Raw genomic sequence first — 17,289 nt, forward strand, 5'->3', positions numbered from 1 at the left:
GCGTTGTTGGGGTTAGAGATTTGGTTGTCCTTCACTGCATCCACAACCGGAAGCCTCTCGATGTTCCTTACCTCCTACTGCGGAACATGCACTTAAACCGCCTTGCCTCTGCTCCTACACCAATCTTCTTCGGGGGATGGGTGTACCGTCTTTTCAAGCACTTCGCGAACATCCCGAAGTCCTTCGAAAGGAGTCCATGGTCGGGACGGGTTGATTACCATATCTGCCGGGCCATGAACTTGCTCTATGAAGCGGAGGACGGGACGGTGAGCTTTCAGAGGACGCAAGGCTACGCATGGAACCCGCAAGAGGCTCTAGTTCTTCATGCACCACCTCCACAGTACCAGTACCCTCCCCAAGGCGAACAGGGTCAATCCTCCTCTCAAGGAGGCGGTTTTCCTAATTTCCAAAGTTTACATGATCTTTTGCAGGAAAACCTCATGTGCACCCGGAACACCTACAACCTCGCCAACAACACACACCTCCGGGTAGGAGCTATCGAACGCAGTGTCAACGATATACAAGATGATATCGGTAGCATCCGGGAGTACATGGCGAGGCAGGGAGGCGGAGGTGAAGACAGTGATGAAGATATGGAGTAGGAGGCTGGGAGGAGCAAAGGGCTAGCTGGTGATAAGCCCACAGGTTTGATTACCCTTCTTATCCATCGAACAATTCATGGCCTGCGTGCCATTTGTCAAGACAATTTACTTTCCTTAACTACTTTTTATCTTTATTTTGTTTTTACTTTATGTTTGGATAATGTTTGATTATGGTAAGATTAGGATGGTTTGTGTTTGGTTGGATGGTATTGAATGATTGAACAGGTGCAATGCAAGGGTTAGAATGCTAAACATTAGCACTCGCAGCCCTAGGAGGAAGAAACCGGGAGAAAACCCCATTTTTTCTGGCTAACAGACTGTCCACACGGGGACGTGTCCAGCCGACACGCCCCCGTGTCCATCTCCCAGTTCTGCTGTTTGGCTACTGACCTGCAGATTTTTGTCGGACACGTGGCCGTGTTCACCCAACACGCCCCCGTGTTCACCCTCTGTAAGTTTTTCGTTACTGGCAGTTCGCCACGGGGCCGTGTCCAATGGACACGGGGCCGTGTCCAGAGTGCCAGTAACACAAATCTTTGTTTTTAAACACACTTTTACATATTCTAATCAACCAAAAACTTTATTTTTGGACGCATTGAGGACAATGTGTAATTTAAGTGTGGGGGGGGATGCTAAAACCTTGGAATTTTGCAAAATCCTAAAACAAGCCTTACACAAAACTCTATTGGAACCGCTAAACACCCCAAATTTTTTCAAAAACTTTTTCATTTTTTTTTATTTACTTGTCTTAGTTTAAGTTGGGAATAACAAGTTATAAAAGGGTTATATTTTTACAAACTTACAACCGATAGCGTCGTGATAAAAAGAACTAACATAAGAAAATTATGAACCGGTATAACAAGCCTAGCTAAAATTCGATTATATATGCTTGGTCACATTAAAAACCCATTCCCACAAAAAGTGAGTTTTTGAGCCTTTATTGAGCATAAAAATACACATATTTAGATTAAATGCTCATTTTTCGTTTCTTGTGTGAATAGCCGCTCGGTCTTTACAAATCTAGAACTTGCCACGACGATACATTCCCGGTCCTTACCAACTTAAACCCAAGTAAGTAAATGATGGAGGCATTAGGACTAACTATTTTCTTTCAAAACCATTATTTTTCAATTTTTTTTACCTACCCAAAACCCCCCTAGAAAACCCCTTTGAGCCTAAACCTTTCATTTCATTACCCCCAAAACAATTTTTTTTTACCCACCAAAAACCTTTTTTATTTTTTTTTTTCACCTTTATTTTAGTAACAAACTCGGTTTTTCATAAACATACCCTTTACGTGACGAAAAAAAAAAAAATGAATGAAGTCAAAAACAAACATAAGCTACAAAAAGCTTGTTTGGAGAAATACTTCAAAAATAAATGTCACCAAAAATAAGGTATTTCACGAAAACCGACACTTGTTACGATTTTCGCCCTTTTTACTAACCACTAACCAACCACCCACCTTTAAACCCAAGCCTTCACCCCAAAAGACCTCTTGATATTTACAAAGGTAAAAAGTTAAAAAGGAGGAGGATTGATCGCTTGGCAAGCATATGGAGAATGTAAATCCGTGCCGCTCTCGAGCGATTCACTTAAATATACACCTTCGGCCGAGTGATTGAGTGATCTCCCGTGAGGTATGTGAACTTGTATATAAATGGAATTTTAATAAGGCATGCTATGCCCAAATAAGTAGTTTATCTTATGAAAAGTTCAAAATAAACCATGACGAATAAGATTGTAAATAAAATAAAAATAGAACCTATACAAACCTTGGATTCCCGACACTCTAGGACAAGTTAAAACTTCTCTTCTACCTATTCCATTTGGGAGTGTAAGCCACATTAAAAGAGTTTTGCTTGAGGACAAGCAAAAGTTCAAGTGTGGGGGTATTTGATGTGTGTAAAATGCAACATATAAAACACATCAATTAAGGCATAAAACTAACCCTTTTTAAGTACTAATGTTGGAAAAAGAGTGTTTTTGTCTTCCTTTTGTATTTTCAGGATGAAATGAGCTCAAAATCACAAAAGAAGCAAAAAGACCACTAATTCTACCATAAATACAAGAAAAGGAACAAAAGTAAACTGCCCGGACCCTCAACGGCACCTCCCAAGACAAAGAGAAGAGAACAGAAGTCTGAACACGCCCCGTGTCCAGTGAACACGGGGGCGTGCCCAGGAAGCAGCAGAAAAGACAAACCAGTAGAAGCTTCCATTGCTCACCACGGGGCCGTGTCCAGCGGACACGGGGGCGTGTTGAAAGTACAGCAGGCGCATTAATTGTAATTCGCAATTACAATTAATGAAGAGAGAGAATGTCAGACGGGCACGGGGCCGTGTCCAGCGGACACGGGGCCGTGTCCAGCGTTCTGTTCAGCCTATAAATAGAGGAGCTTGGTTTCATTCTCTCTCATCCCTTGGCACACCACCTCTCTCACACTTCATCCACCACCCACCACCACCATAACACCATCATCCACCACCATCATCCATTGTCCATCATAGAGTGTGTGAGTCGTCTCGGGATCCAAGATTGATCGTAAGAGTTCTTGACAATCAAGGCCATGTTTGCCTAAGTCTCTTACATCACTTGGTGAAGACAAGTGTTTAGTATAATACTTTTTATTTTTAATCTTTTGCACTTTTTATTTGGTTTTGTATTAATGACTTTAATAACTAGTTACTTATGTTGAAGGTGATCTTTCCTTATCGTTTGTCCGTGGTGTCTTGGCATTATTTTACTGTCTATATAAAATAAAAGATTTTCACCATTCATATCTCCACGGTCTATATGGAGGTATGTTGGCTACCTGGTCGGGGGTTAAGGGGACGGTTTGGTAAGGGTCTTGCCCTTGTTCAGCGTTTAGAGGTCCTGCTTGGGACCTGGGTCAAATTTAGTAGGATCTCCTTCAATGCCCATAGGTATTGGATGGCGGGGATCCAAACTCTTTGACCCCCTCATAAGCTAACTACTATTAATACTATAACCCGGCTATTTAGGACTGTATCCCTGCTGACTCAGACTACTTAGCCGAGGGTAACGTCACCGCCGAAAACGGGGCCTACCATAATTTGCATTAATAACTTAATTCATTATCTTTCAATAATCCGACCCTTTAGGATTGTATCCTTGCTGACTCAAACTACTGGGTTGAGGGTAACGTCACCTCCGAAAAAGGGGCCTACTACAATAACTAAGATAATCTCTTAAACAAGTGCAAAAGTGCGAAAATAATCAAAGGTTATACTAATACACGTGTCGGATCCAAGTGATTCATCTTGTCTATCTGTTTTTTATTTTATTTTATTTTTCAGCATTTAGTTAGTTTTTATTTTTCTTAGTTTAAAACATCTTTCTAACTTTTTGATTTGATTAGACGTTGAGGATAAACCGGTATTAAAAGCTCTTGTGTCCTTGGACGACCTCGGTATCTTACCAACACTATACTACGTCCACGATGGGTGCACTTGCCCATATGTGTGCTTAGTGTTAGTAAATATCGTGTTTTATAAATTTAAAACTTGGCTAAAAGTGTAAAAGGGCTTAAATAAACATCTAAAAATATATATACACTAACACGCATCAGCTGTTATTGGTAAGTGTATGCTAGCTTGTCTTAACTGTTATGTGTAACTTGTTTTGATAGCTATTTGACGTTGTTTTTTGCAGAGCCTCAAGATGAAGATTTTTCTATCTTTGATGCTTCGGAGTGGCCCCGCGTGCCACGGATGCGGGTGCAACTGAAATGCCATCGACACCTCCTGCCAAGGTGGTGTCGGAGTCGCCGGTGCGGACAGAGGGTACCGCAGAGAATGCTGCGACCCAGATTTTTGACACTGTTGACTCGTCCAACAATCTGATTTCTCCCAATGAGGGAGACAATGTGAGTGTGCGGTTTGCTGATACCGGGAAGCAACGGTCTGATGCCGAACCGGAAAAAACTGGCGCTGAAACGCGGCAGCATGATGCTGAGCCGCAGAAGTCTCCTGTTGATAAGGGTACCAGCTCGTCTGCCGGTGGTGCGGGGTACGATGGGCCTCCAATTCAGCCTGGGGAGTCTGAGTTGGAGTACTACTACCGCACCTATACCCAGGGTCGTAGTACTGTGTATCACCGACCCCCCTGGACTGTTATGCAGGGGGATGATATTTCCAATGACCCGTCGGCATGCAAGGAGATTCTGGGTGGTCTAGGCACCCCTTTTGAGGTTGAGCGAGCCCGCGCTTGTAACACCCCAAAAACGGGTTTATTAATTATAATAAAGTAACCGAAAATAAACGGGTAAAATATGGTAGTGATAAAAATAAACCCAGTAAATATTAGGATCTAAATAAGTAAGCCTAATATTAACTAAAGAGTGAATCAAAGCTTTGGAGGAAATAAAGCTTATAAAAGACCCGGGGTAACGGGGTGTATGTAACACCCTAAAACATAAATCCTTTTATTATAAATCCGAGTTTAATAATTGTAACATCCCTATTTTCATCATAAATAAAAACTGACAAAACTTCCTAACTATGTATTTTATCTATGATAAATAAAACAATACTGTTGTAGCATATAAGGTTTCAATTAAAAACCTTATTTAGAAACTTAGTAGAGAGTATTTTGTAAATGATCAAGAAGGAGGGGTGAATGTGGAAATATGAGTTATAGTTAACTAAATAAGTCAAGGAGGAAAAGAAATCTCCAGAACGTTGATACGTGCAGTGAGGTATATGACGATGGAGAAAAAGAGACCAAGAGAAAGTGATTTCCAACTTGAAATCTGGAAATTCAAAGTGTAAATCTTGTTAATGCAAGTTTATAATCTGATTTCTAGCATCATCATCTCTTTTTGTAAGTACATATTCTTCTTGTTCATCTCCTTTTTTCTTTTATGTGGAGATACATGTGGGGTTTGATGTTAACATGAGAAATTGAATGATTTTTTATGCTATTTGTGTTCAGAAACATATCTGTATGTGATAAGAATTCATCAATTTAATTGTCTACTTTGTGTCTTAGATGAATTAATAATCTAGGGTTCATAATGAAATTGGGGCTTTTGTATAAGTTGTAATGGGCACATGACATGATGACTCTTGAATTGATTTTAAATATAGTTTGGTTCATAATAACTAAGTTTGATGTTTCTAACATAATGCAAGTGTTTAATTGGTGTTCGAGCCATGAAATAAGGGTGTATATAAAAGGTTGGGTCGAACTGAAGAAGAAACAAAACCTGGATTTTCGCAGCTTTTACACTGATTTTAGGCTGTTTTGTAAAAATCATATAAAATCAACCGAGTGTCCGTTTTGGGTGTTCTTTATATGCTTAAAAACCTTGTGGAGTGTAGATTGTATAGAATTTTAGAACAAGGTAAAACATGGTCGTTAAGTGGGTCAAAAATGTGAAATACTACAGGCTATACATGCTGTGTAAAATGTTAAGTTTAGCTAATGAATCTAAAAGAAAATTTTTTTTCAATTTAGGTAGAACTTGGGTTATAGGTTCCAATAGACCAAACATGTTTACAAATATATGATTTATTGTGAATCCAAAAGTGAGGTAAACGAACGTAGTATGCAATATGAACTTTTGAAACGGGTCAAACATGAAGCAAAAGATTCATAGTTTTTATAAGTGTTTAACTGACACCACTTATGTAAACATGATTGAATATGTGGGTTTTACCTAGTTTCCTTCTTATTGGCTAGTTTGAATTTAGAAGATTAGCTAAAATCCAACAAGGAACGCAAGGTGGAAGCTTTGGGCAAACAAGGTAAGTGATTTCTGTAATCACTTCTTATTTTATTTAAGTAAAGTAGCGTTAGTTGATTAAGCATGATGAGGTTTGAAGTTTCATATGGTTTTGTTCGTATGAAATTGGTAATTTTAGCTTAGTAGACCGAATGGGACAATATAAAGTTGTAATGATATGACGAATAATGTCTATGTAATGGCTACGGTATGTAACCGGGTAATGGGTAAAATTGCACATAAGTGCACCAACCGAGAATGGGGACTTAGGTTAATGGGTCAAAGTGAAGGTATACTTTAGCACGGAACGTTTGTACAAGCAATGTCGATAGTATTTCATGTGCCCGGTTAGTGTAAGGTGTTATAACATTAACATTATGTGAGCCTTAAGTGTAAACATATGAGTTGTTGATAAATGCATGACGGGTCGAATAATTCGTAATGAATAATAAGCCGAAAATGTATAAGTTAAGAATTTCCTTAACCCGGATGTTGGATTTTAAGTTCACATAATAGAATGTTAGTTTACAATCATGCAGGAAGAAACGGGAGGTTAATCGGGTAAACGGTTTAAAAGCTATGCAAGTTTTTGTGCGTGCGAACGACAAAACAACACAGCAGAAAAATGGCAAAACTAGAGGCCGTCGCCGACGCCCCTATGGGCTGTCGCCGACGCCTTGTGCATTTTCAGTTTTCTCCGACGCCTAATTATCCTGTCTACGGAGGTTTCTGGCTACGCGAAAAACTAATAGCCGTCGCCGACGCCCTATAGGGCCGTCGCCGACGGCCTCCACATGTTTTAAATGCTGAAATTCGTTAATTAAGTTATTTTGTGTACCGTAAGCTTCGGTATATTAACCGTGGTCTACGACGAGCCTCCCAAACATAATTTTGAATGTTTCCTTGATGTTTTTGGATCATAAATCCAAGTCTAAGCACTCCATAATTAATGTACGAGTATGATAAGTGAATGCGAATAAGTTAAATCAAGAATTGAATGTAAATAAGTATGTGTAGACATGATTATGTAAGCATTTAGTTATGTATATAGATAAGTAGATGTGTAGATATGTAGGTGCGTATGATTAGACGTATGAATATACGAATGCACGAAGTAGGATTTATCGCCTATGAAAAGAATGGGACAGGTATGCATGTATACATGGTTTCAATACGTTTGAGTATGGACGTTACTAATGATGTGCTTGAGATTGGAATGTAATGCAGGAATGAGAACGTCAGACTCTTGTAGAATTGAAGTCGAACCTGGAAGCCGAACTCGAAACAAAGGAATCCGAGAGGATAGTCGAATGAATTAAAGTTTATGTTGCTGAATGTTATATGATTTTTAATTGTACCAGATTATTGTTGTATGATGTTGTCAATGACTAATGGTTAAGTTGTATGTGATGTCCACAGGTACTACACGGATTTCTTCTACCACTATCGAAGATAAGCGGGCATAGATCGAGTCGAATAACAAGGATTGTACGGAAAGAACGGTTACGTAGTCTTAATTTTGTAACGCATTAATTTGTAAAAAGGGAAGTGAATTTTGTAAGCTTCTTCTTGAATGTGTGTTATTTTAAGATCGTAAAGGAATTTTTAAAGCTATTTTTCCGCTGCGTTATCTTTAAGTTCTTACACGATGATCTTACAGGGAATCGTTCTTATTACGAACGGGTCATGCCCGAATTTTTCTTAAATAATAGTATGGTAATATTACTTTTCGGATTAAGAATTATGGGCGTTACAAGTTGGTATCAGAGCCATGGTTTGAGGGAAATCAAGTATGAGGAGGCAAATACTTGAACTCAAACCTGTGTGCTCTTGTGACAAGGAACCCGTACAATCCAAGACTCGATCAAGATCTAAAGGTAGAAGCAAATGTAAGTATGAATTTAAGTATGTTTATGAAGAAACTAACATTATGTTGTGTGTAAGATAAGCATAGTTGTTTGGATGAGGATGATTCACGACTGCGGTCTCCGATCGACACCAAGGCACGCAGTAAGATAAATTGGTTCCAGGTACGTAGATTCAATATATGTAAGTACATGTAATGGTAAAACCTATCAACAGAAGAAGAATTTTAAATGAAAGATAATAATGGGATAGTAATGAAGTTTTGAAAATGCTACACGTGCCGAAACTTAATTCTTCGGACATAAGGTGGCGATTACACGAAGACACGAAACTAGTATGTGGATCGTGTACCTGGCCAGTACACAAGAAACATATGACGTTCGTGAGACCGTGATAATTGTTACAGGTATGTCCGCTAGAACTAGGTAGTAGGTGGACGTGGGGGTGAAGAGGAGTGTAAGACTTTCAGGAATGAAAGCATGAATGATGTGCTAGAATCCGCGAGATGGATTCGAAGCATGAAAGGAATGAAAGCATGAATGATGTGCTAGAATCCGCGAGACGGATTCGAAGCATGAAAGGAATGAAAGCATGAATGATGTGCTAGAATCCGCGAGACGGATTCGAAGCATGAAAGGAATGAAAGCATGAATGATGTGCTAGAATCCACGAGACGTATTCGAAGCATGAAAGGAATGAAAGCATGAATGATGTGCTAGAATCCGCGAGACGGATTCGAAGCATGAAAGGAATGAAAGCATGAATGATATGTTAGAAACCGCGAGACGGATTCAAAGCATAGAAGGGAATGAATTATAAGAATGAAAGGTTTAAATTCGTAAGTAATTACGTACCAAACAAGTAAATATTCTTTAGAAAGTGGATATTACTTAAGTTATGTTTTGAACTTCTATCTATATAAATATTTATGTGAATACGTTGTATGCAAGATGGTTGAGATGTATAAATGAGTCATACGGGTCAAATGGGGATTGCCATTGAACCCGATATTTAATGTTTTAAATTGTCAAGTCTTATAATTGTAGGCGAACATAATGCATGATCATCCAATGCCACAGATTGGAAAGAAATAACCATCGTAAGTTATGGATAACCAGTCAAAGGTTTCGATTTGCGCAAGGTATGTACAAATTTATGCTTTCTTTTGAGTAGGGGCTTATAGCTCGACTAGAGAGGGATGTGCCAGAAATGGGTAGTTGGTAGACATATGGTCAGAATGTAGTTTACAATTGGATTTCCAAACAAGTTAAACAAAGTAGGTGATAGTTGCTAAGCAGGTATTAGTAAAATTAGCATGAAGTATTTGATTTACTATGTAGGTAAAGCCAATGTAAGCTATTGTAGTAGCAAGAAACCTTAGCTGAAAGAAATGAGCTGTGAGCAAGTTACATGAAAGGTATATTACTAAATGACTCTTGTGGGTCAAAATGAATGACGGGCTACGACCCGAACAAAAACTTAAGTATGGACGGGAAGGGTAAGTTTTGCAAGAAGAACGGAAAGGATGTATTAAAGTACTTGTATTTAAGCATGAATGGAAAGAAATACAATCGTGTATTTCATTACATCCATGATATTAAGAAACGTTAGTTAGACCTTGGAAAGCCAACTGTAATGGGTCGGTGAAATAATTAACAAAACGAAGGAATTGTGGGTGTTTATAACACTAAACAGAATAAATTGGAAAGAATGTAATAATGATAAGTACCAACGGAAAATGCTAACCTTGATGCTAGGTTTGTTGGCCATGTTCATTTAAACAAGATATTGTTAGAAGGAAGCCCATGAGCGGAAGCCATTCATGAAAGGAAGGGAATCGAACCGGCCTTGACACGGATTCATTCAGAAGCGGGCCAATCCGGTTTGCAGATCGTTAAGTTATACAATGAAGGTGAGATTAGTAAAATGTTTAATTCTAGATTGAAAGGTAGGAATCTGTGAATTATTTGTACATATGAATGAAATGAAGGGTAGGACAAATATAGTATAGTATGAAATAACCGACTAGAAATGGTCATCTTTAGAAAGTATTTATGTCAATAAGAGAAAGATTTAAGGACCCTGAATGAAAACTTGGAACTAGTTGATTAATGCTCATATGTTGCTCTTTGCACGACATGCCGGTTTAGTATAAGGAAGTAATGTGAAAGATTAAATATAAGGTTAGACATAAGGTTGTAAGTAGTTCAAGTGGCGGTAGAAAAGTAGATTAATGATTGATCCTCATAACAAGTACGGATAATGAGATTTAAAAATGATAGTTAGGTTAGAATGTTGACGCTTGGATGTCTACGGTAATGCGTACTATCATACGCTCACTTCACATAAGGACATGAAGGAACCTAGAAAGGATGTTAGTTCAAATTATGGAATATGGGATGTGTCATAAACGTCAATTCCTCACAACATACTTATGTAAGTCGTCCAATGTAACCTGAATGAATAAACGAACGAAGAGTAAGACTAGACGGGTTATAGAAGGAATGAAAGAGGTTTCGGGGACGAAACCTTCTTTAAGGGGGGTAGACTTGTAACACCCCAAAAACGGGTTTATTAATTATAATAAAGTAACCGAAAATAAACGGGTAAAATATGGTAGTGATAAAAATAAACCCAGTAAATATTAGGATCTAAATAAGTAAGCCTAATATTAACTAAAGAGTGAATCAAAGCTTTGGAGGAAATAAAGCTTATAAAAGACCCGGGGTAACGGGGTGTATGTAACACCCTAAAACATAAATCCTTTTATTATAAATCCGAGTTTAATAATTGTAACATCCCTATTTTCATCATAAATAAAAACTGACAAAACTTCCTAACTATGTATTTTATCTATGATAAATAAAACAATACTGTTGTAGCATATAAGGTTTCAATTAAAAACCTTATTTAGAAACTTAGTAGAGAGTATTTTGTAAATGATCAAGAAGGAGGGGTGAATGTGGAAATATGAGTTATAGTTAACTAAATAAGTCAAGGAGGAAAAGAAATCTCCAGAACGTTGATACGTGCAGTGAGGTATATGACGATGGAGAAAAAGAGACCAAGAGAAAGTGATTTCCAACTTGAAATCTGGAAATTCAAAGTGTAAATCTTGTTAATGCAAGTTTATAATCTGATTTCTAGCATCATCATCTCTTTTTGTAAGTACATATTCTTCTTGTTCATCTCCTTTTTTCTTTTATGTGGAGATACATGTGGGGTTTGATGTTAACATGAGAAATTGAATGATTTTTTATGCTATTTGTGTTCAGAAACATATCTGTATGTGATAAGAATTCATCAATTTAATTGTCTACTTTGTGTCTTAGATGAATTAATAATCTAGGGTTCATAATGAAATTGGGGCTTTTGTATAAGTTGTAATGGGCACATGACATGATGACTCTTGAATTGATTTTAAATATAGTTTGGTTCATAATAACTAAGTTTGATGTTTCTAACATAATGCAAGTGTTTAATTGGTGTTCGAGCCATGAAATAAGGGTGTATATAAAAGGTTGGGTCGAACTGAAGAAGAAACAAAACCTGGATTTTCGCAGCTTTTACACTGATTTTAGGCTGTTTTGTAAAAATCATATAAAATCAACCGAGTGTCCGTTTTGGGTGTTCTTTATATGCTTAAAAACCTTGTGGAGTGTAGATTGTATAGAATTTTAGAACAAGGTAAAACATGGTCGTTAAGTGGGTCAAAAATGTGAAATACTACAGGCTATACATGCTGTGTAAAATGTTAAGTTTAGCTAATGAATCTAAAAGAAAATTATTTTTCAATTTAGGTAGAACTTGGGTTATAGGTTCCAATAGACCAAACATGTTTACAAATATATGATTTATTGTGAATCCAAAAGTGAGGTAAACGAACGTAGTATGCAATATGAACTTTTGAAACGGGTCAAACATGAAGCAAAAGATTCATAGTTTTTATAAGTGTTTAACTGACACCACTTATGTAAACATGATTGAATATGTGGGTTTTACCTAGTTTCCTTCTTATTGGCTAGTTTGAATTTAGAAGATTAGCTAAAATCCAACAAGGAACGCAAGGTGGAAGCTTTGGGCAAACAAGGTAAGTGATTTCTGTAATCACTTCTTATTTTATTTAAGTAAAGTAGCGTTAGTTGATTAAGCATGATGAGGTTTGAAGTTTCATATGGTTTTGTTCGTATGAAATTGGTAATTTTAGCTTAGTAGACCGAATGGGACAATATAAAGTTGTAATGATATGACGAATAATGTCTATGTAATGGCTACGGTATGTAACCGGGTAATGGGTAAAATTGCACATAAGTGCACCAACCGAGAATGGGGACTTAGGTTAATGGGTCAAAGTGAAGGTATACTTTAGCACGGAACGTTTGTACAAGCAATGTCGATAGTATTTCATGTGCCCGGTTAGTGTAAGGTGTTATAACATTAACATTATGTGAGCCTTAAGTGTAAACATATGAGTTGTTGATAAATGCATGACGGGTCGAATAATTCGTAATGAATAATAAGCCGAAAATGTATAAGTTAAGAATTTCCTTAACCCGGATGTTGGATTTTAAGTTCACATAATAGAATGTTAGTTTACAATCATGCAGGAAGAAACGGGAGGTTAATCGGGTAAACGGTTTAAAAGCTATGCAAGTTTTTGTGCGTGCGAACGACAAAACAACACAGCAGAAAAATGGCAAAACTAGAGGCCGTCGCCGACGCCCCTATGGGCTGTCGCCGACGCCTTGTGCATTTTCAGTTTTCTCCGACGCCTAATTATCCTGTCTACGGAGGTTTCTGGCTACGCGAAAAACTAATAGCCGTCGCCGACGCCCTATAGGGCCGTCGCCGACGGCCTCCACATGTTTTAAATGCTGAAATTCGTTAATTAAGTTATTTTGTGTACCGTAAGCTTCGGTATATTAACCGTGGTCTACGACGAGCCTCCCAAACATAATTTTGAATGTTTCCTTGATGTTTTTGGATCATAAATCCAAGTCTAAGCACTCCATAATTAATGTACGAGTATGATAAGTGAATGCGAATAAGTTAAATCAAGAATTGAATGTAAATAAGTATGTGTAGACATGATTATGTAAGCATTTAGTTATGTATATAGATAAGTAGATGTGTAGATATGTAGGTGCGTATGATTAGACGTATGAATATACGAATGCACGAAGTAGGATTTATCGCCTATGAAAAGAATGGGACAGGTATGCATGTATACATGGTTTCAATACGTTTGAGTATGGACGTTACTAATGATGTGCTTGAGATTGGAATGTAATGCAGGAATGAGAACGTCAGACTCTTGTAGAATTGAAGTCGAACCTGGAAGCCGAACTCGAAACAAAGGAATCCGAGAGGATAGTCGAATGAATTAAAGTTTATGTTGCTGAATGTTATATGATTTTTAATTGTACCAGATTATTGTTGTATGATGTTGTCAATGACTAATGGTTAAGTTGTATGTGATGTCCACAGGTACTACACGGATTTCTTCTACCACTATCGAAGATAAGCGGGCATAGATCGAGTCGAATAACAAGGATTGTACGGAAAGAACGGTTACGTAGTCTTAATTTTGTAACGCATTAATTTGTAAAAAGGGAAGTGAATTTTGTAAGCTTCTTCTTGAATGTGTGTTATTTTAAGATCGTAAAGGAATTTTTAAAGCTATTTTTCCGCTGCGTTATCTTTAAGTTCTTACACGATGATCTTACAGGGAATCGTTCTTATTACGAACGGGTCATGCCCGAATTTTTCTTAAATAATAGTATGGTAATATTACTTTTCGGATTAAGAAATATGGGCGTTACAGCGCTGCGCCCCGTGAGCTGCGCATAAACCAGCTCTCAACAATGCTGGTAGGGACTTCCATCGTGGCAAATGCCATTTTGGAAGATTATAAGGTGCTGGGCCGCCGCGAGGAAGAAACTGCTCGCATGCGGGCCGAGGCGGAGAAGTTGGTTGAGGCTGCTCGTGCGGGTGCGGAGCAGCTCGAGAAGGATAGAGCTGCTTTTGAGAAGCAGAAACAGACTTCTGAATGGGCTGCCGCTGCCCAGCTGAAACAGGTGCGTACCCTTGCTAAACTTCTTGCTGATGAGCGCAAGAGTTGGAATGAAAAAATGTCCAACGAGCGCAAGAAGTGGAATGCATCGTGGGCTAAGCAGAATGACATTCTGTTTCATGCTCGGCAGGAGCTGACAAATGCCAAGGCAGCGAACGCTACCTTGAGCCAGGAGAAGGCTGCGGCTGAGGCCATTTCTGTGAAAGCGCTGCAGGCGAAGGCCGACGCCCTGAAGGCGCTTGGAGAGGCCAAAGAAGCCGGGGCTCGTGCCTCAAAGGCCCTTGAAGAGGCCGCAGAGAAGGAGAGCCGTGCTTCTAAGGCTCTTGAAGAGGCGAATGCGGAGCGCATTCGTTTGGACAAAGTTGTTGCCAGCCTGCAGGTATGTTTCTTTACCTCTGTTGTATATTTCCTTTCGTGTTTCGTAAATGTTTATCATGTAAACTGTTTACTATTTTTTGACAGGCTGATGTTCAGGCCCGGGAGGTCGCGGTTACGGACCTTACTGCCCGCGTGTCTGCTGCGGAGAAGCGGGCTGACGCTGCTGCTGAGGCCAAGGATGCCTTGGTGTCCTCTTTTAATCAGCTGGAAGCTGACCGTGAGTGGTTGCGGACTCACGGCATCGCGCGTGTAAGTATCCGTTGTCTTTGCATTTGCTTGGGTTAGTATCCAAGACTTATGATCCCTTTATTGCAGATTGTTGAGGCTATAATGAATGCCCCTGAGACTGCATCTGGTTTGGACCTGGTTAAGGAACGTGCGCGCGATGCTGGCTTTAAGGCTGGTTATAACCGCTGCATTGGGCATATCAATGTATTATCCGCAGGCGGTTATACTGATCAGGCATCTGGGTTCCGTGATGTGGATACCGAAGGTCGTCTGAAAGCGGCCGTAGCCTCCTTTTATGATACGCCCCTTGCCTGTGTAGGGGAGCTGGACGATTGTTTGGAGGTTGCGGACTATGTTGACCGCTTGCGGATGCTTTATCCGGATGTGGAAGAGGAAGAATCCGCTGGTGGTGCCGGAGGAGATGCGGGGACCAGCGGTACAAAATAGGGTTTAGGTTGGCGAGTGTGCCTCCTTTTTGTATTCCTCTTGTATAGAATAGGAACTTTATGTAAATTCACTAAGCATCATGTGGATACTTGAATTTTTTGAATATAAAGTTTCTTTGTTCAGTTTGTACAAGTGTTTTTAATTCTTGCCTGTCTGAACGTATGTATGCGTAACTTTACCCATTTATGAACGGGGTCAAGTATACTCCATACTTTTGTTGTATGAGTATGCATCAATTCTGTTATTTACCGTGTGAGGGTTTTAGAATTGTTTAAGCTTTGTAAAAGCTTATATTACCGGAACTCTACCCATTTGTGAATGGGGTCAAGTGTACTCCATACCTTTGTCGTATGAGTATGCATCAATTCTGTTATTTACCGTGTGAGGGTTTTAGAATTGCTTAAGCTTTGTAAAAGCTTATATTACCGGAACTCTACCCATTTGTGAATGGGGTCAAGTGTACTCCATACCTTTGTCGTATGAGTCCGCGTCAATTCCATTGTTTGCCTTTTTGGGCTCAGGAATTGTGTCAAGTGTTTGACAAAACTTGTTTATCCGGCCGGATGAACATGCAAGTCTTTTTGCCTTTTGCTGGCCTATTACAATATTTGTGTGTGGTTACCACTTTGTATGGGTATCTCGAATGAAGATTTTGCCAATCTGTTTTTGGGATACCGCAAAGTGGAACACGCATTTGTAATAGTAATAACAAACAATAATGTATAAAATTGCGTATTTATTTATTTGCAAATGGCCTGCGGCCCGATAGGTTACATAGAGAAATGTAAGAACATGGCTTACATATAACAGCGTCGAAGCTGTTGTGCATTCCATGTGCGTGCGATAGGTTCGCCTTCTAGTGTTTGCAATCTGTACGCGCCTTTCCCTAAGACCTCTTTGATGAGGTAGGGTCCTTCCCACTTGGGGGCGAGTTTGCCTGGGCGCTCGGCATTAGATGCCTCATTGTCGCGTAGGACGTAGTCTCCTGGGTTGAAAGTACAAACGCGGACGCGCGCGTTGTACTACTTTTCAAGTTTGGATTTATATTTGGCCTCATTGATGGCAGCGTTTTCGCGCCTTTCTTCCAAGAGGTCCAAATCGACCCTGCGTTCCATGTTGTTGTCTAGTTTTTCAATAGCCAACATTCTAGGAGAGGGGAGACCTACTTCTGCGGGGATCACCGCTTCTGAACCGTAGACTAGGCTGAAGGGTGTTTCCCCGTTGCTTGTTTTTGGGCTTGTACGGTGAGCCCATAAGATACTTGGGAGTTCATCGACCCAGCCACGCCTGGCCGTTCCCAACCGTGCCTTGATCCCTTCGACTAGGCTTTTATTGATACTCTCGACTTGGCCGTTCCCTTGCGGGTGTGCGACTGATGAGAATATGTGCTCAATATGTAGTTCCTCTAGCCATTTTTGAAATTCGTCGGCAGCGAAGTTGGTGCCGTTATCGGTGACAATGCACATTGGTAATCCGAAACGGCAGATGATGTGTTCCCAAATGAACTTTCTTGTTATCATAGCAGTGGTTGAGGCGAGTGGTTTTGCTTCTACCCATTTGGTGAAGTAATCAACCGCCACTATGATAAATTTAACCGCACCTGGAGCGTCAGGGAAAGGTCCCACAACGTCAATTGCCCATTTCTGAAAGGGCCATGCGGTTGTGACGGGGACTAAGTTGTTTTTTGGCCGCAAGGTTTTTGGAGCATGACGTTGACAGTCGATGCACTTGCGCAACTCTTTGACGGCGTCCAGGTGCATGCCGGGCCAGTAATACCCGGCATTCATGATTTTGGCCACTACCATGCGTGGTCCGGCGTGTATGCCACATATGCCCTCGTGTATCTCTCGAATGAGGTATGTGGCATCCTGGGGGTTGACGCATCGTAGTAGTGGCCCGAGGTATGATTTGCGGTATAAGATACCGTCTCGCATTTGATAATGGCA

At 39.7% G+C, this 17,289-nt stretch overlaps 1 long non-coding RNA gene across 1 annotated transcript; it reads left to right on the forward strand.

Moving 5' to 3' along the window:
- The first annotated feature begins 4,837 nt into the window (after positions 1–4,837).
- LOC110930301 lies at positions 4,838–14,451 on the forward strand. The gene is made up of 4 exons (XR_004888696.1): positions 4,838–5,447; positions 6,309–11,381; positions 12,243–14,294; positions 14,421–14,451. It is a non-coding gene; the product is annotated as an uncharacterized LOC110930301 (long non-coding RNA).
- The last annotated feature ends 2,838 nt before the right edge of the window (positions 14,452–17,289 follow it).

The sequence above is a fragment of the Helianthus annuus genome, chromosome 3, assembly GCF_002127325.2.
Source record: "Helianthus annuus cultivar XRQ/B chromosome 3, HanXRQr2.0-SUNRISE, whole genome shotgun sequence".
NCBI classification, from domain to species: domain Eukaryota; kingdom Viridiplantae; phylum Streptophyta; class Magnoliopsida; order Asterales; family Asteraceae; genus Helianthus; species Helianthus annuus.